Here is a 19,758-nt window from a genome sequence, read left to right on the forward strand (position 1 = left end):
CTATGGTTTGTTTGTAAAGGCAAATATCATTTTTTTTCCATCCATCAATCATCAGAATCCTTCCCATTGTTTCTCTTATCTCTCAGCGCTAGTTTTATCTACCAGCAGACCCAGGACTTGCTTGCAAAGACAAATCTCATTCCTCTCAATACAGAGTTCAATTATGCACCAGAGCAGTACAGGATTTGAAAAATACAAGCGCTAAAATCTTAAGACATCGTTGCAGCTGCCTGTGGCCCCTCGGCTCCCTCGCTGGCGCTGCCACACTGTGCCCTGTGCTACAGCTGCCTGTGGCCACTCTGTCCCTCAGTGCAGTGAATTGTGACTGTCAGACACCCTGGAAAGGGTGGGAGATGCTCCCAGCTGCATCCTCGGGCTGCCTGCGAAAGGCAGGAGCGCAGGCGCTGCCCCGCTCGGAGGGACGAGCAGCGCTGCGGGGAAGAAGGTGCTGGATGTTCCCAGCGTCCCCAGGACACCCAGCAGCCCTGAGCTGGCGTTGTGCTCACTCTGAAAGTTCTCTCAAGCGAAGGAGGGGATGTCACAACCTTTTGTAGCTCTGCTGTGGTTTTGCTGCACCTTGCACATCAGCTGCATCCTCTCCAAGGTAACACTTTGTCTCTGTGGCTGCGCTCGTCTAACAGGGGCCTGAATCAAGCCCCCAGGATAAATGTCACCTTTTCAGCTACCTTGAAAGGCTTTAAATAAAAAGGCAGGCACATGCAATGCCTCAAAACCTCAACTCGTCGTTGTGAAGTTTTCCTTAATATTTGTGCTGGCAGCGTATTTCCTGCGGAGCAAGATCCGTCTGTAAGAACTGGAAGCTGCATTTTTATTTTTTGGGCTCTTCCTCTCTGTTCTTGTGTCTTTTTGTTTCCATTGCATCAAAACAGGATGTGTCTTCAAAAAACCAGAAGTATAATGGTTAGTTCTGAGGTGCTTCAATTTACTACATCAGATTGTGTTAAATTTTCATTTAGCACTGTCCAGCACCCTGGCCAATTGAGAGGAAAGGAGGAGAAAGGTTGTGACTCTGACACCCTTTTCAGCTAAAGAAAAAGGAAATAGCAGTCTAAAAGAAGGAAATCCATACTTAATACTCTGTGGCCTCGGACATATATATTTTTTTTTACATCAGTGAAAGCACATTTAAAAGATTTTTAATGGTGAATACTGCAGCAGGAGTTGGCATCAATGCTTAACAGGAAAACATGTGATCACATAGTGGTGTTAAGGGTGCAATGGTGGTAAAGGATTTTATTAATAGATTATATTAATGAATATGAATAGATTCCTATGAACAGATTATACACCACCTGCCACACCTCTGGGCATACCCATTAACGAGGGAGGGAACTCCCTGGGTTTTTAAAAATAGGACATTTTAGGAGAATGGAGACAGACACAGACTGCTCCTAAAGCATGGGAAGAGGCACCAGGAAGGATGCTAAAGCAGAGTCATGGGCTAGGGCCAGCAGGGTCTAGAAAGGACTTGCACAGCTCCAGCACACAAAATAATTCCCTGTGTCCGTGTCCAGCCCATCCCAGGAGTGAAGCCCCTGTCCCTGAAGCCTCCTCCTGGTGTCATCACTCTCAGTCTGTGCTCGAGTTTAATTCCCTTGAAACTCATCTGAGCTGATCCTGAGCTGTGCTCACACCTCAGCCTGTGCCCAGGAGTGCCAGGGAAACAAAGCTGCTCCTTTTCCTTGGCTGATCTCAGCACCGGGGTTCGGCCCAGGTCAGGGACCTTGAGGAGCCGCTGCCCGAGGAGAGGGGCTCAGTAAATCTGGTGTGGAGTTGATACAGCCACACAAAAGAGTTGTGGGAGAGATGTCCTCGATGCCAATTTGTGCTGAATTAACCACTTTAGGAACGTTTCTTATTCTAGAACCTGGAAATGCACCATGTGGAGGGGCTGGAATGGGGAACAGGGTGGAGGGAGAGGCTGATGAACATCACAGTGAGGTGGAGTTTGTGCTCCCTGGCTGGCAGAGGAACACAGAGGCTGATGGTTGTGCTTTTGCATGGCAAAATCTCTTCATTTTAGACTCCTGGGTAGCGTCTCAGCCTCTAGAGGTTTCTGCATGTACACAGATGCGTGTGGGAGCGAAGGTGCTCTCCACATTCCAGGCTGAGACTATTCCTATCAAATATTCATCAGAGGAAGATTCTCATCTGTACATTTTGTATTATTCAGGCTTAGAAATATTTCAGTGCCTTTCATGTTGCCTACCAGGATTTAGATACCAGGGATAAAACAGGAGGCTCTTTAATTTTCTACATTTAGGATTCCTGCTTCATTAAAATTCGTTTGAAGATAAGTCCTAATGATAGATCCTCAGCTTTGACTCTTCCTCCCAGGAAGGAGCAGCTCAGAGCTGCAGACAGATGATCCCACTGCAGAGGAATCCCTGTCATCTCCCCACCAGCTGTGGCTGGAGGATGCAGGTAGCTGTATTTCTATTCAATATATGCCTTACCCCAAAGTCTCTGCATTTAGCTCCAGTGTGAAATATCTTCCACACACTCCCCCAAGATAAAAATGGGGCAGTATCCTCCTTTGAGTGATTCTTTCTGAGACAGTGGAAAAAACCAAATCATTGAGCTGCTTTGGACTGAGTTTCAAACCATCAGCCCAGGTTTTTACACACACAGTTCTGGTTTGATTTGTTACATCTGCCTGGTTTTTCAGAGACTTTGAAGCACCTGACTGGCTGCTTAAAGAGTCTGTGTGTGTTTGCCATCCTCTGCAAGGCCAGTGTGCTCTTTGCTGCCATCAAACCTGGGTTAGAGGCACAACACAGATGGTTCCAAATGTATTGAGAAGATGATAATACTCGGGGTGCTGTGGGTGGAACTTCTGGGTCCAGTTTACCAGCCTGGATGGTTGAAGAGGGAGAAGAGCAGCCTTGCTACTTCGAGGTTCATTACAGGTGGAGGAAAAGGGAATGCCAGTGGCTGTTAGATGGAAGTGGGATTAAAAATGGTTTGGGGTCAAAATTACATTCAAATTGTAGTTTCTTTATAACTCATAAGTATAATTTACTTACAATTACCTTGTAAAGGAGCATGCAGAGCTCCTGAAGAGGATTCCTCACTAGCAGATAAACCAGGATGTTTGACTTGCAGAGGAAGTTACAACATCCTGTGTTCAAAGGCTCAGATCGTTGTTGCCTTTTGTACTCCCAAAGGAGACCAAGAGTGGATAACACTGTGTGATATTGGGCTGTCACTGTTTGTTCCCTGAGGACCAAATTCAATTAAACTTCTTCTGGTCCCAAACACGGGCTTTGGCTGGGGCTGACCGTGGTGTTTTGCATTCAGCTTTTCAGATATTTTTTTTCAAATTTTCACCATTTCTGGCTTCTAGGGGAAGAAAACTCTGAAGAAGATAATTCTCTGATAATAAACAGATGGATAATTCAATTATGGTATTTTGCAAGGTCCCTTGCTAGGAGGAATCCTGCCTAGGAAAGGCAGCAGGCTCTCTTTGCCAGCTCTCTGAGGAGCTTTGGGGTTGTTTCTGTAGTTCCTAGCAAAAATCTTTCTAACTTCTTCTACTTGTGTTGTCTGCTGCAATTACATCCCACCAGGTCTGCATTAACAAATCTGGCTTTGGATTAGCAGACACATTTAAAAAAATATGAGCTGGGCAAGTGCTTTTAATGCTGGGTAGTTACAGCAGGCTGAATGATTTGATCTGATGAAAATGAAAACTTAGAGCAATGCTCATTTTTAATCACAGGAAAAGACAGTGGCTTCATAGCCTAAACTGAACATCTTCAAATCCTGCAGAAAAGCAGCAGAGAGTCACAGAGCTGCTGAGCTTCAGCAGTGCCATTGAATCTCCCTCCAGCCTACCTGATGTGTATATTTGGGAGCTGGTGCTGTGGATGTGTGTGGTTATCTAGGAAGGGTTCACACAGACCCTTTCCTTTTCATTTCCTTTTCCTTTCCCTTTCCCTTTCCCTTTCCCTTTCCTTTCCTTTCCCTTTCCCTTTCCCTTTCCCTTTCCCTTTCCCTTTCCCTTTCCCTTTCCTTTCCCTCTGTTTCTGTGGTAGATTTTCTGCTAAGTCTCAGCAAGGAAGAGGAGTTAAGTTCACATAGCTGAGGGAAAACAAACAAATCCTGGGCACGCTGCAGTGCTCCTCTTTTTTGAACATCTCCAGTTGCTGAACTGGGAGCTGGTACTAAGCTATAGGCACCTGGCGATGTCCAAAATCTCCTGCAGAAGGGAGAGCTACAAAGCCCTTGTGCTTTTGCCTCTCTTGTTAATTGGAGTTAATTGAAGTGGGGACCAGCACAGAGCTGCCTCTGGGCCAGGCATGACTGGAAACAACTTGACTTGGAAGGTTCTGTCAAATTTTCAAGAAAAGGGTGAGAAAATAAATTTCAGAAGATGTGACTGAACATGTAATATCATGGAACTGCACTTTCCCTCTTGCTGACCTTCCGCTGTCTTCAGGGTGGGAATGAACCTGTGAGGCTGCTTCTAAAACCTGCTGGAGGAGCAGGGTGCTGGCAGCACACGACTGAAGAGAAAAGTGATAAATGAAAGGAGCTGGGTGTGTGCTACAAAAAAAAGCACAGCACCCCCTGCTAGTGCCTATTCCTCTCCCTGCACTGTGACAGATAAACACCAGTTCAGGTGTCAAAGTCCACGCTGCAGAGACCAGTTTGGACTGGTGGGTGCCAGCCCACGTGGTGGAGTCTGTTTTCAAAGCTGGAGGCAGAGCTGGGAGCATCCCAGCAAGGCTGGCACATGGAGAGAGGGGTGAAAACACTGCAGCAGCTTCCAGAGCTTTCACTCCCGTCAGGGCTTTCATGGCAGGGCTGCAGAATGGTTTGCACTGAGCTTGGAAGAGTGCTGCTAATTAAATAATTAGCTGTTTAAAATGTATTTATTAGGGCTTAACAGCCAGGCCACAGATACGCATCAATTACAGAGCCACAATATCTGCAATAAATGTTTTTCACCCCATAATCAAATATGGCTTAATTAGGCAATGCTGAGAGAACAGTCATAATAAATAGAGTGGGTAAGGCTTGCCTTTATAATTGAGATTTAATCAGCCAACTCTTGTATGTTCATTGAATAATTGATTATTCTACACATTTATCAAGGATTAAAAACTCACTGGTAGATATGCAAATCCTCTCGTTTTAAATACATCTGAAATTCTCAAATAACATTGAACGCCTATTAACATTTTGATTAAATCTAAATGACAAACACATTGCTGATCTCATGTCTGCAGTTGGCTATTTTATTGCTATTTATCACTTCTTTTTTTTCCCCCAAGCTAAATTGCTTGTGGCTTTTCAAGAGGATGTAGGAGATGGGCAGAAATACGTAAGGGGAGTGAAATGAGAGATGGCACCTGGTGCTTTCTGGAATGAGCAAGCTGAGCCTGGATGGGACAGTGGGAAATATTTTTATCCTGGCTGCAAGTGAGCAGACCAACCCAAAACCTTTGGAAGATATGGTAATCCTCTGTGAAGGGTTGCTGTCATAATTTAGTGCTGTGTGAGAGATGCTAAAAATGGCCATGGACAAAAAAAACCACCCAAAACCAAAAATAAACCCACCCACCCCCCACCCCAAAAAAATCAAAAATACCCCCCCCAAAAAAAACACCCAAACCAAATCAAAACAAACAAAAAAACACCCCCACAAACAGCAAACTAAAAAAACTGACACAATCCCCCCCCAAAATAAATCAAATCAAAACAAATGAACAAAAAATGTGAAAAAACAAACAAAAACAACAACAAAACCCTAAAACCAAAACCACAAAACAAATTTAAAAATCCCCTAACAAACAAACAGAAAAAGCCAGCAACAACAACTAAAAAGACAGTTGAACTTCTCCCCACCCCCCAAAAAAACCCCACCAAAATCCCCCTAAAGACCCAAACTTTTGAAAAAAAGCCCCCAAAAATCAAACCCACGTGCAGAAGTGATGGTGTGAGCTGGGGATGAGCAGTGCCAGGGTTCCTGAGCTCAGCACGTCCAGTTGTTGCTGGAGAGATGCCAGCTCTGCAAAGCCCAGCAGAAACTGCCCTGGCCCCGCTCAGGAGAAAGGAGAACAGAAAAAAAACCAGAAAACAAAAAAAACAGAAAAAACAGAAAACAGGTTTGCCTCACTCAAGCCATGTTTGCAGATTTTTTTTTTTTTTTTTTTTAATTTGGTTTTTTTTTCTGCCAAGGGTGAAGTAAGCCTGAGAAAAAGCATGAAATTGCGGTTGGCAGTGACAGCTCCTGTCCGGAGTGGGATCTGAGTGGCAGATTACTGTCTCAACTCAGAGTGAAAGCCCAGTTTAACTCACAGGAGTGCACCTTGGCAAATCCCCCTTCTCAGCTCTGGGAGCACAGAGAGCCTCGGGAAAAGCCCAGGGAAGTGGCACACCGAGATTTTGGTAAAAGTTTGACAGCTGGTAGCAGAGCGCTGGCTCTGAATATTTCTGAATATTTCTGAATATTTCTGAATGTTTCTGAATGTTTCTGAATGTTTGATTGCCCTGCACTGAGCCCTGCCTGATTCGTGGTTCCAGCTGGGCAGGCTGATGCCAGGAGCAGGTGACAGCCATGAAGGTCTCTCAGAGCTAAGCTAGGTTATTTAATAGCTGTGTTATTTAATATCTTATATTATTTAATTGTATTGATTATATTAATTAATAATATTAATATTATTTATTAAGGTTATTTCATATCCGTGTCATTTGCCTTGAGTGGAATCGCTGCTTTTCACCTTCCACAGCCTGTAAAACCCTAAGTGGGATTTAATTAAACCCTTAATTTAAACCAGCACAACCCTCTGTGCAGGAGCTCTGGGGGGCAGCTCCCCCATCCTCAGCCTGGAGACCGCTTCCCTAAACTGGAGAATTGCGCAGCTGCAGTGATGCGGCGCCTTTATTTCCCACTTCTGGAGCATTTCTTGCTCGCTTCACTTCAGACACAAGAGGGTGATGTTTCCTCAGGAATTTCTGCGTGTTGAGGAGGGAGCAGGCTCGAAGAGAGACAATTACCATGTTAATTTTACCCTCCATGGCAAGGTTATCCTTGCTCCTTCTTGGCATCGCCTGGGATTGGAGATGGGTCGGCGATGTTGTGACAGGTAGAAGAATTATAAAAGAAAAGCCTCATAAAATCAGGCCTGCTCGATTAAATTAAGAGCTGGCCTGTCATTTCTTTTGGAGAATGAGAAGTTCCTTTAACACAACAAACTGTTCTGAGGGTGAAAAATAAGTGTACCTGTAATAACAAGGGATGTGTCCCGTGAGAATCGGTAAAGAAAATATGAAAAGAACCAGAGAATAGAGAGATTTGATAGACAAGTGAAATGTCTTTTACTAACCCATACAATAATTAACAAGAAAGATGTTAACCAATTAGAAGTTGCGCTTGAGGCTGGTTAAAAACTGTATAAAAGACAGCATGTGTATAAAAGACAGCATGTGGTCATAATAAAGAACCTTCTGAAGAGTTTCTGTCGTGTCACTCTGTATGTTGTGTCCGCCCTAACAACAATAGGGCACCAGGACAGGCACAAAACCATTTCATCCGACCACCAGCAGCTGTCTCAGCGCTTCCCAACGTCACCAACACCCTCGTGAAGGCCCTTGGCTGATGTGTTCCAGGGCTCTGGGCAGGTGCCGTGTCTGTGGTGGGCTCCAAGGGTTCCTCCAGCTCATCCTCCACCGTGGGGCACAAGCGCCTGGAGTCCTGGTGCTGATGGTGCCACCATTAACTGGCTGATGAGAACAGAGTAAAAGAAGCTGTTCCTGCCCCAGGCAGGGGTTAGGGTGCCAGGCTGTGCACAGAGCAGTGCTGAGAGAAGGAGCTCTCTCCAGGATGAGCACATCCTGCTCTGCCCGAGCCGGGCTCAGCTGCAGGGTGCTGCTTCAGGGGTGTAAATCTTAGAGCTGAGGGCAGTGATGGCTCTGCTTCTCACTTCAAACCTCCAGTTTGGAATGAGGACTCGGGTCAGTCTGAACAGCCCCTGCATCACCACGTTTTAGGAGGTGACTTCTGCTCAGCTCTGGAGGTGCTGGGTGAATCTGACCTGCAGGAGGGGAATGCCATCAGTGCTGCTCCACCCTGGTGTGGCATTCCAGCCTCTCCCATCCCCCTGGGCTGGTCTGGAGCCTCAGTGCAGCCTTGTGCTCTGCTGGGTCACTCAGGTGCTTCCTCAAGGCTCTTGATCTGCTTTGGTCTGACAGGTTCAGCTCCAGGCTTAGACTGGTGACACTGCTTGGCCCAGATGTTCAGTCACAGAGGAGCTTTGTCTCCTCTAAAGGCAGACAAATGAGAAACTTTGGGTTCCTTAGGAGAAGGGGTCTCACAGCCATTGGCCCCCCAAGTGTTTTCTATCCAACCAAGTCCCCCTACGCAATCTTTCCTTACAAACAGATTGAAGCAGCCTGAGTTGGAAATGTTTTTTTGCCATCTGGAGTTTCTTTGCCATTTTTAGGATGCTATGGTGGTTCTTGTGCCTCAGCCTCTCTGCCATGAAGAGCCCATGACTGTGCCCTGGCAGGTAGGACTGCCAAGGACCCTCACCCAGTGCCCACAGCACTGATCCATGCCCTGAATCACTTTAATGGCAGCTCCCACCCTGCTCCACACTCTGCCAGCACACACAGACTGGGGTTTGGGGTTGTTTCCCCGAGCTGCCATTCAGCTCCTCTGAGTCTCTGTGGTGCTCTGGACCATGAGGTCTCTCAACCTCTGGCAGCAGCACGAGGAGTTGAGTCTCCAGAACTCCAGGGTTTCCCAGAGTGCTGGATGCCTCACTGGATATGTAATTCCTGCGCTTGGACCCCGCACAAGACAATGCAAAGCAAATTACTGCAGACTAAATATACGGTCAGGATGTGCTGGAAGTTGGCAGCGTGGCTGGAAGGGATGGCCAGGGAGGGAGGAGGGACACGGTCAGCTTTCCTCCTTTGTGTTCCACTGCATAATGCTTGGGATCCCTTAAAAGACTTGAACACGGGTTTGGAAGGGAAGAGCTGGAGGAGATTCAGCTGTAAAAAGCTGGATGGAGGCTGGAGGGTGCAGTGTGCCTGGGAACTGAGAAGGGATCAGCAGCCATCTCACAGAGAGGATGGATTTGGGAGCAGGTAATCTCTCAGAGCAGTCCAGAACACGGCTGTGGCAAATTCTTGGGCTTCTGCTCTGATTTCTTCCGTGACCCACAGCTCTGTTCTGATCCTTTGAGTTCTGCTGTGTGTTGGCAGCATTTTCTCCAAGGCACCATTTTTATCGTCCTCAAACACCAAACTCAAGATCAGTGTCTTGTCTGTTTTACTGTAATTCCTAATCTTGTTATGGGGGAAGAAACTGAAATTCAGGAAACTGAATTAGAGTTTTGTGCTTTAATGGACTTGGCTTTTTTGTGTTTCACCTGGTTTGCTCAGTGATGTTAGAGTAGACTTTGCTTACTTTTTCTGTTCAGTGTCACTCTCTGGCCCTTTGCCCAGACCAGAAGAGCCCCAAGCTCTTCAGTGCTGAATGCTGATTAGAAATCAGGCCAAACTCCTTTCCAAAGTGCTCTGCTTTGAATAAGAAGACAGCTGTAATGATCACTGTGACCTTTACTTTTCCTCTCCTACAAACTGGAAAATCCAATTTGATGGTACTTGAAAACCTTAACTTTTTTTTTTTTTTGTCACTGGGCAGTGCTTGTTAATGTAAGTAGTGATAGAAAAGGGGAATTAAGAATTCTTATCGGCATTCTGAGGGCAAAAACCCACCTGGGCACCTTGGTTCTGCAACGTTTAAGAGCAGCATGAGATGTTGGATGGGGTCTAATGGTTGAAATGGCCTCATCAGCTGAGCATCCTGCCCGTGGGCAGCACATCACCGCACAGCTCTGCCGTGAGTCACACTCGTTGTACTCTCCTCCCTGTTAAATGGAGAGAGCTTTGGCTCAGAGCTTATCTGCCAGAGAAACCTGTCTTTGATCACCTTTGTCCTCTCCCTGCAGGTAGAGTGATCTGTCAATAGATTTTATTTTAGGGCTCCAAAGGTAACATGCAGCTTCTGGAGTGCTGCTCAGGCTGCCTAATAAATTCCCTGCAATGATCCCTTTTCTTGCTGGGCATTCATCCAGCCTGGGAAAAGGCAAACACTCTAATCCAGACCATCCACAGGCACAGCAGCTCCTCTGATAAGCACTTCATGCAGGGAGCAGGTGAATCATCCCCTCTCCCTGGGAATGGCTCTGTGTTCAACAGAAAAACCTTTGTGATAGACTGAAACGAACGGGATCAATCTCCTCTTCTAATGCCACTGGAGCTGGGCAGGTTTCCATCCCCTGAGCCTTGACCACTGTGTGTATTTGAAACCTTCCCCAAGGTGACCCTGGGCTGGCTCTGCTGCCAGGGGGACCCAGATCTGCTCCCCAGGACAGCAGCTCTAAAGCAGTGAGCACACAAACCTTCCTGCAGCTGGAGCCTCAGGGCTCTCTCCACCCCTGCCAGCAGCTCTTCCCTCTGTGGAGATGCAGGTGGGAGCTGGAGCACGGAAGGGTTTGTGTCAGCTGCTGGGGAGATGGGGTTTGTGCCCTGCTGGGGGCTCAGGAAGGGTTTGTTTCAGCTGCTGGGGAGATGGGGTTTGTGCCCTGCTGGGGGCTCAGGAAGGGTTTGTTTCAGCTGCTGGGGAGATGGGGTTTGTTTCAGCTCCTGAGGAGATGGGTTTGTGCCCTGCAGGGGGCTCAGGAAGGGTTTGTGTCAGCTGCTGAGGAGATGGGGTTTGTGCCCTGCTGGGGGCTCAGGAAGGGTTTGTTTCAGCTCCTGAGGAGATGGGGTTTGTGCTGTCCTGGATGCTCAGGAAGGGTTTGTGTCAGCTGCTGAGGAGATGGGGTTTGTGCCCTGCTAGGGCATGGAAGGGTTTGTTTCTGTGGCTGAGATGGGGTTTGTGCTGTCCTGGGGGCTCAGGAAGGGTTTGTTTCAGCTCCTGAGGAGATGGGGTTTGTGCTGTCCTGGGGGCTCAGGAAGGGTTTGTTTCAGCTCCTGAGGAGATGGGGTTTGTGCTGTCCTGGATGCTCAGGAAGGGTTTGTGTCAGCTGCTGAGGAGATGGGGTTTGTGCCCTGCTGGGGGCTCAGGAAGGGTTTGTGTCAGCTCCTGAGGAGATGGGGTTTGTTTCTGCAGCTGAGGAGATGGGGTTTGTGCTGTCCTGGGGGCTCAAGAAGGGTTTGTTTCAGCTGCTGAGGAGATGAGGTTTGTTTCAGCTCCTGAGGAGATGGGGTTTGTGCCCTGCTGGGGGCTCAGGAAGGGTTTGTTTCAGCTGCTGGGGAGATGAGGTTTGTTTCAGCTCCTGAGGAGATGGGGTTTGTTTCTGCAGCTGAGGAGATGGGGTTTGTGCTGTCCTGGGGGCTCAAGAAGGGTTTGTTTCAGCTGCTGAGGAGATGGGGTTTGTTTCAGCTCCTGAGGAGATGGGGTTTGTGCCCTGCTGGGGGCTCAGGGCTCAGCTCTGGGTGCTGGAGGAGAGGTGACAGCAGCACAGAGCTCGTGCTGTTCCTCGTGCTGCAGCTTTCACTGGGCTGGGTTTATCTCCAGCCCTGTGTACCTGCCTGCTGGAACATATTGGGTAATAATTATAAATGATAGAACGATAGTCTCTGCTGCTGTTGAAATCTCCTGCTAGCACTCTTATTTTGCACATGTTGGTGCATGCTTGTGTGTACGTGGCTTGGTTTCCCTCATCCACATTGAGTTAAACTGGTGAAGGAGGGACCCTTCCTGTGCGTAAATACACACTGTGCTTAAAATGAATGTGTTTTTACAAGGTTATTTCCTTTTCATGGGAGAACAGGACCATACTTGCAGCCATAAATAACGTTAGATCTTACTTTATTGTTTGCAATCTGCCCACGTAGCACTGGAAGGGTAAATAGATATCAGGTGTTCTCTCCCTCGATGGCCAAATGGGCAACAAGAAAGCTTCAAAACCATAAAAAAAATGTTATGTTCTGGTATCCTGACTTTCAAATTGCAATTCTGCTGAGGAGAAAGGGCTGACTACCCAGAGGACAACTCAAAGCTGGAAAAATCATAGGAGATATCAGAGGATAAAGGACACATGTGCTTCCAGCAATTCTTACCTGGCCACACAAAGCTGCTAAATAACAGGAGCTCCCCTTGTCCAACGTGCTGTACCAAGACACGCCATAAAGCAATTCCAGCTTCAGCTTGGCATATCCAACAGACAGTTTATTAATTTCTTTACTGATTCAGCTGGCAGTGAGAGATCAAATCAGGAAACCGAGGAGGGTGCGAGGAAGGGGATTAAGAGCTTAGACTCGCCAGCCCCAGTTGGGCTTTGTCCCCATGGGCAGGCGCTGATGAGCATTCCCCATTTTGTTTCTTCACTGATTAAACTAAGAAACCGAACCAAAGGACGCAGGAGAGAAGGGTTAAAGGATTAGGAGATGGTCTTTGAACTGCCATGTGGCAAGGTAATGAGGCATGAATTATTAAAATGATTTCAATTATAACTGGCAGCCACATGCTCCGCTTTTGCGTTGGCTTTCTTCCTTGCTGTAAAAAGACAGCTTTGTAAGTGCTCATGGTTTCTTGGAAGAGATATGCTCATCCAGGGCTGTTAATTGTATAAACAGTGTAATTTGTCATTGGCCCAGCTGCTCTCGTGGTTAGATAAGTTGAAGTGCCAATGAAACGGGCACGGCTCAGCAGCAAGATGGATTTTCTCCTCGAAAACCTCCGGGTTGGAGCCACGTTGCTGAGGGGCTGTGGGCATGTCCTGGGTTACAATGTGAGATGTGCCCAAAGTATGTATTCTATCACCATCTACATGAGATGTTGAAACTAGGTTGGGCAGTGTTTCCCTTGCCCCCTCTCTCCAGACTATCTGCTGTTAATGGCCCATCAATGCCCTGCTGCATGACTCATAGATAACTCTCCCCAGGAGCTATCTCTGTTTAATTGGCAATCAAGGCCCCATTGCATGACTGATAAAATGATATCAGTCCATTGTGAGATGCTCCACCCAGGGGGAGGAGCCAAGCATTCCCACCTGGATATAATCTGGGATTTGGGACAGCACAGGCAGCCTTACCCACTGGATTCCCAGAGGACAAGAGCTACCAGACCTTTCTGTGGGAACACTGCTTCAACAAGACCACTTCATCTGGACTGCTACCACCATGGTGTCAGGTTGCATTCTGACTCTGTCAGTGATCTTTTGTACCATTGCATGTGTTTTATTTTATTTTACTTTTTTTTCTCTCCTATTAAATTATTTTTTTCTGACTTGGAGTCTCTCGCTGGTTTTGTCTTCAAGCCAGCACAGGGCATCAACAGCCTCTCAACCCTTGAATCAGGATGGGCTGTGAGGCACTGGTCGTGTGCTGCTAGTAATAATTATTATAAAAATGGGTTTGGCTTTAATGGAGGGAGAAATCTGTTTACAGCTGTGTGTCCCTCTCCTTGTGCATGGCTCGGAAGCGGCGGCTGGAGAATGGCTCTGCTCAGACCGTGATCAGACTGATTTATGCTCGACCTCTCCGAAGGCAGGCACCACACCGCTGGCTGTCTTCCCCACAGCTCTTCATGATATAAAAAGGAAATACCGTCGGGAACAGCTCCATCTGGTGACTGCTCAAATTTCTGCACAAAAGCCGGTGTTTTCTGTCAAAATGAACAGCCTCAGGTGTGACTCCTTGGGAAAACTCCCTGTGGCCACAAGGACCACGCAGGACAAGTAAGACTTGGAGGGTTTGGTCCTGCAGTGGCTGTGGAGATGTCCTGGGGAGATCAGAACCTGCTGAATGCTTCAGGAAAAATTACTTACCTAATGCATCCATTTTTTTTTCCTACTCATGAGCTGCCTGAAGGAGGAAGTAGGAGAACTGAATCCACCAGCGCTCAGATCAGTGGGAAATACTGAAACGTGAGGTGTTTTTTGCCATAACACTATCCTGAAGCTGCATCTCAGAGCAGTTTAGTTAAACGGTTACTTTGCACTGCTTTTCTCCTCTCCAAGACAGTGTTTACAGGCAGTGTTTCTCCTCAGAACTCTGATGTACTCTGTTCACAGACGATGGCTCAAAGCCAGGTCCAGGTGGATGCACCTCGAGTTACTTTCTGTAGTTTCAATCTTAGAGAGAAAGAAAAGAAAAGGCAAAAAAATGATGTTTGTAGTTGGCTTTAGTACTCACAAGGACCTCACTGGAAAAGAAGCTGCCTGTGATGTTGGGGGCAGATTTAAATGGGTTAAAACTCTCGGACAGCCACAACACCGAGCAGGGGCAGTGGCAGTGGGACAGCATCTGAGCCAGGGGAGGGCAAGGCAGGAACAACCACCTGAGTGAAAATGAATCCATCAGGATTAATCCAGTCAGGAAAATTAATCCATCAGACAGGGCCACAGGGGGGTGAGGGCAGCAGCTGTGCCAGGCTGGGAGCTGGCAGTGGATGGGAACCCTCTGACTGCTCTCAGTCCCAGCTCCTCCTGGGAGTGAGTTGTTAAACACAGCAGCAGCAGGAAGGCTTTTGCACTAGGGCTTGTAATACCCCTTTTATAGTTCCTGTCTCCCCACCTCCTCGGAGCAGAGCTGTTTGCCTTTGGCCACGGGTGAGGTGAGGGTTTTTTGGAGCCTCGACCCTCCCAGCAGGTGACTCTTTCTGCAGCTACTCCGTGGAGCTTCCCTTCACAGCCCGTGTGGGGATGGAGGCCAGCTCCCCCCTGGGGGTTCTGGATCACAACCCACTTCTCCTGAGTGGTTCTGCACAGCCTGGTCCCGGGAGCAGCCGGAGGCCGGGGGATGAGGAGGGAGGAAGCATTCCTTGCTCCTACATTCACAAAGCTCCTGGCACCAGCCAGCTCCTCCTGAAACCGCTCCAGACTCTGAATCATTTCTGTTGGGAAACCATTCATGCCCCAGCCTGAGCCCCAGCTGACTCCTCAAAGCCCCCCCAAACACTGCCAGCAGCCTCTGATGCTGCTTGGCTTGTCTTGGCAGGGCTGAGGGGCCGTGCTGACACCACGGCCCTCTGTTGCTCTTGGGCAGTGGTTTCCCTGAATCATTTTGCAGTCCCTGCCAGTTTGTACAGAACTGGACTCAAACCCCAGCTCTGTTTGCTCAGTTGTCCTTAATGCTGTGCTTGTCCCTCCCTCAGTGAGGAGAGAGGCAGCTTTGCTTTTTTGTGTGGCTGTATTTTCTCTCTTCATCTCTGGTGCTGCCTCACAGGGCCTGTCTGCACCACGTGAGTGCCAGCACAAAAAAACCCCAACACCACAGTTTGTAAAGCTGAGGATATTTCATAGAAAAACGTTATGAAAATACATATTCAGGCTCTGAGGTGCTTCTCAGCAGCAAGGGTGGGATTGGATTGGGGGCTCAGAGGGTGTGGGCAGGAGCACGGATTTGAGATGTGCTCCTCACCCTCCCTCGCTGCCTCCCCAGCCTGTTTGAAGTCCCTCCGAGGTGGGTACGTCAGCCCGGTCATGCAGGTACCTGCTGAACAGCAGCAGGCATGTTTCAGTGTTTAAATCACCCCCCTGCTCCCCTCTCAAGGGATGATTCATGGTGATTGATCACTCTGAGCTGGGTGTGAAGGCAGCCCCGGCTGCTTCCTTGCTGGCACAGCAGAGCTTCAAATGAAGCTGAGTTTTACCCTTAAAGCCACTGCCTGTCGCAGCTCCTCTGTCTTTTAGATTTGCTCCTTTCAGTGTCAGTGGGAGAATCCCCTGGAGCTTTCTGGAGCTTTCCAAAGGAATTTGTACCCAACTAATTTGGAAGTATTGGATTTCTCAGCTTGGGGCTCGTTGCTCGGGTGTGGGTTGATCGGAAATGAGTTTGGGTTTTGTTTCTCCGCTCCCCTAAATCTTGGGCAGGTATTTTACCTGCTGCTGATTGGTGGCAAAATCATCCTTTGAAATCCCGGAGTAAATGACACAGATGGAAGATAAAGAGCAATGAGAAATGAAGCTGTGCCAGTGCAAGAAAAGAGAAAATAACAGTGGAATTATGTCCTCAGCAAGCCAGGCAGAGACCCAAGTGACGGCTGATGCTGGGTGACAGTGTATCACCTGCCCCAGTTTTCAGGAATATACTGAGCTTTATGTGTAATAAAAGTCTAGGACTACAACTCCAAAGCTGGGCTAAACCTGCTGCTTTCTGCAGCCCTTTTGTGTCTCAGTTTCCCCACCTGTAAAGTTGGACAATAGTAATTTCCTCCCCAAAGGGCCGCCAGTGCTGGCTGGAAGCTGCTCTGTGTTACAGCACTGAGGAAACAGTGGCTATTATTAATCATCCCTCATATTTTTCCAACCTTCTGCATAACTAAATTTTGTTTGTTTTGATTTTTAAAACTTGGAATCGATGGCTGGACCAAATCATAGCTGGAAGCTGAGAGCTAGAAGAAAAGACATCCAAATGCTGCTCAGTTTGCTCTGTAAAGGACAGAACTGCTGAGGCTGCATCACTTGTGGCTCCTGAGCCCGGTGCCAGCATACAGAATTCCCTCCTTACAGCTTTTCCATAGCACATGCCAAGTATCCAGCTCTTCAGTCTGTTATAAATCATCCCTAATTCTGTAATTGCCTTGCTAGCGATTATAGGCAGACTCTGGTTGATCCCTCGGTGGTTTTCCTCTATCCACATTTTCAGTGGGCTCTTTAATTGTTGATTCTGTTTTCCAGTTCCTTGCTCCCCTTTCCCAGTTCTAGCAGGCCCCATGGCTCCAGTCCAGAGAGAAAAGGCAGAGCCCCCTCTGCATTTGGGGCTGTTTTTCCATCTCGAGCTGTCAGGGGCACCTCGTGCCTCTGGCTTGCAGACGGGGGAGGCAAACGTGTGAGGTCATGCAGGTAGGAATATGCTCTGAATCACTCTCACAGGGTGTCTTGGGCTGCAGTGCAGGATGCACTCTGTTCTCATCTGTTGAAACTGGTTGAAGAAGAGTTTTTCTGTGTCTCATAACTCCAGGGGGAGCGGGCGGCTGTGTTCTGTTAATGGCAGCTGTTAATCCAGCTGTGGCAGTGTTCTTTATCCCTTCCAGGACCCATCCTCCCTGCAGGGATATCTGCTGTTCATGGGCCATCCAGGCTCACTGCATGGCTGAGACAATTCCAGCACCCATTGGGAGATGCTCCACCCAGGGGAGGAGCCCGGCATTCCCAGCTGGATAAAACCTGGCATTGGGAACAGCAGCACAGAGGAACACCAGACCCATCTCAGCACCACTGGAGCCTTCTACAGGATCATCTCTGCTCCAACAGAACCACACCTGGCACTGCAGGAGGACTGGATTGGGCTGCTCCCAACACCCTGACCAACAGGGGTCAGGTCGTGTTCTGACTCTGGCGGTGTTTTTTCTTTTTTTTTTTTTCATTTGTTTGCTTTTTTGTACTGCTACATTTTTAATATTCCTAGTAAAGAACTGTTCTTCCTATTCCCATGTCTTTGCCTGAGAGCCCCTTAATTTCAAAGTGATAATAATTCAGAGGGAGGGGTTTTGCATTCTCCATTCCAAGGGAATCTCCAGCTTTCCCTGGCAGACACCTGTCTTCCCAAACTAAAACACAGGGCTGGATTTGGAAATCGTGGCAGGCAGAGCTAAGCAGAGCTTGCAGCATGACTGTGCCGTGCCCTGCCTGCCCAGGGATGTCTCCACACAGGAGCAGCCAAACAGCCGTGCCTGGCTTGTTGGCACATGCCCAGCCTGCAGCCAGACTGGTTGGTGCTGCTGAGGAGGTCAGGAGAGCTGCTGTGTGGTCCCTCCACCCCACACGTCCTCCCGCACCAGCAAGCCTGGCTCTTCAGGGCTCCAGCACTGTGCCTCTGCTCCCCTTTGCCCCCTTCCCTAGGGGTGCATATTCACTTCTCTGAATTGCACTTGTGAAAATGCACCTGGGGATTCAGGCACAAGGGGGAGGCCCTGCCCTGTGTTAGGGGTGATGCTGGGTGTAAATTAGGGTTCCTCTCATTTGGTGGCAAGATCCAGATCCCTTCTGTACCACTTTGGAAGGACACGACTGACACAAAGCTCAGATTGTTGCTTAATTTTTGTAGTGTCAACTCAAGCTCAGACCATAAAAGCCATAAGCCAGGGTTCTTTATTTGTGAGAAATGGATTAAGCTGTGAGGGGTTTGAAAATTTGACTTTGACCTGCTTTTGTTTTTCAAACTTGCAGTTAGATTCTGAAGTGCTTAGCTGGCAGACCTGAAAGCAGCTCAGGGATTTTACAATGATTCTTGGAGGGGGTGGGGGATGTATTCATGTGGGTCAGCTCATGAGCCACCTTGAAGAGCTTTGTTTTCAGAAGCTGGAGCTATTGAAAATGGAAAACACTTATGACCTTTCATTCAGACTTCCCTTACATTCAGGGATTTTCCTTCTATTGAATGGGCATTGACTAGTGCCTTTAATTTTTTATTTTGTTGTCTATTAATGCCCTCTTCAACTTTAATTTCAGGTTGAAGTATTCTCTTCCCTAACCGAAAATGACCAGCTGATGTACATTGTGGTTGAGCAGATGTTATCTTGTTTGGTAATGTAATTCTGCCCTGAGTAATTGGACATTCTTCCTGGTTCCTCGTAATTAAGGCAGAAGAAAAGAACAAAACCTGCTGATTTGATAGGAGTAATTGCTTCATTAAGTTATTTGCTTCCTTACCATAACCATCACCCCAACGGGAGCAGCCTGACCATCAGATGATACACAGTGATCCTTTAGTGCTCTGGGGTTTCGGTGCTTTGTAAAAAAAGTTAAGAAACACACAGCTAAATTATTTACCTCTTAACCATATGCAGTTAAGACCACAGAGGGCCTGGCTGTGCTGTGTCCTAAGCAAATGAATCAACCTCTGGAAAAAGCAGAGAGGGAGTGATGAGGCTTTAGGTCAGCACAGCTGCCTGGCCTCCTGCATCTGAGCATTGTGGATTGATGCTGACAGGCTGAACATCTGTGTTTTCCTACTGCGGGGCAAGAAAGGGAGAGAGCTGCATGAAATGCTGGCCAGTGGCAAGAAAATGTGGTTCAGGACTGGGCTATGGCAAGTTTTAGCAGCGGTGGTGGCTGAGTTTAGCCATCCTGGGTTTGGCAGGTTTGCACAGATGTTTGGGGACACAGGGACTTGGAGGTGGCCACACGGTCCCCAGTGACACTGAGGACAGGGAAATGGGTTTGCTATGTGTTAAGTTACACAGATTTAGCTGGGATCTCAGCCATGATTTCCAGTGGGAGATTGTTCCCCATCCATGTGGACCTGAGCTGCTCCCACACACGTCCCACCACCCCATCTCCATGCTTCAGTGGGTTTGGTGCTCATGAGTAACAGGTCACCCCAAATGCACTCCATAAACCTACCCCTGATCTCCTCACTGCAAGCCTGAGGGTCAGGCTGCTGCCTCACCGCAGCCACATGATTCATATGTGCCTACGGATGAAGTCAGGGCTTGGAGGAGTTTTTGGATGTGAATTCCACTGAATCATCCCCAAGTGCTGCGGGAAGCAGTTCCAGGTCACTGCCAATCAGTCCTGCAGACCTCTGCATGAACAGCCTGTATGATCCAGGAATGCTATCAGGGACTTTGATCATCGAGCTGATTCCTATCTCCCTCTCCAAGATCTGGGCAGGTATGTTTTCATAAGGCTCCACTGAGCTTGGAGCTGCCAACATTCCTGCAGCTGAAAAAGTTAGGCAGCAACGAGTTAGACAGCCCAGAGTTTTAATCCCAGTTTGGATAACCCTTTCTCAGAGCTGTTAAAAATGAAAATATGTGTTTGC

This window comes from Hirundo rustica, chromosome 18 (genome assembly GCF_015227805.2).
Source record: "Hirundo rustica isolate bHirRus1 chromosome 18, bHirRus1.pri.v3, whole genome shotgun sequence".
NCBI classification, from domain to species: domain Eukaryota; kingdom Metazoa; phylum Chordata; class Aves; order Passeriformes; family Hirundinidae; genus Hirundo; species Hirundo rustica.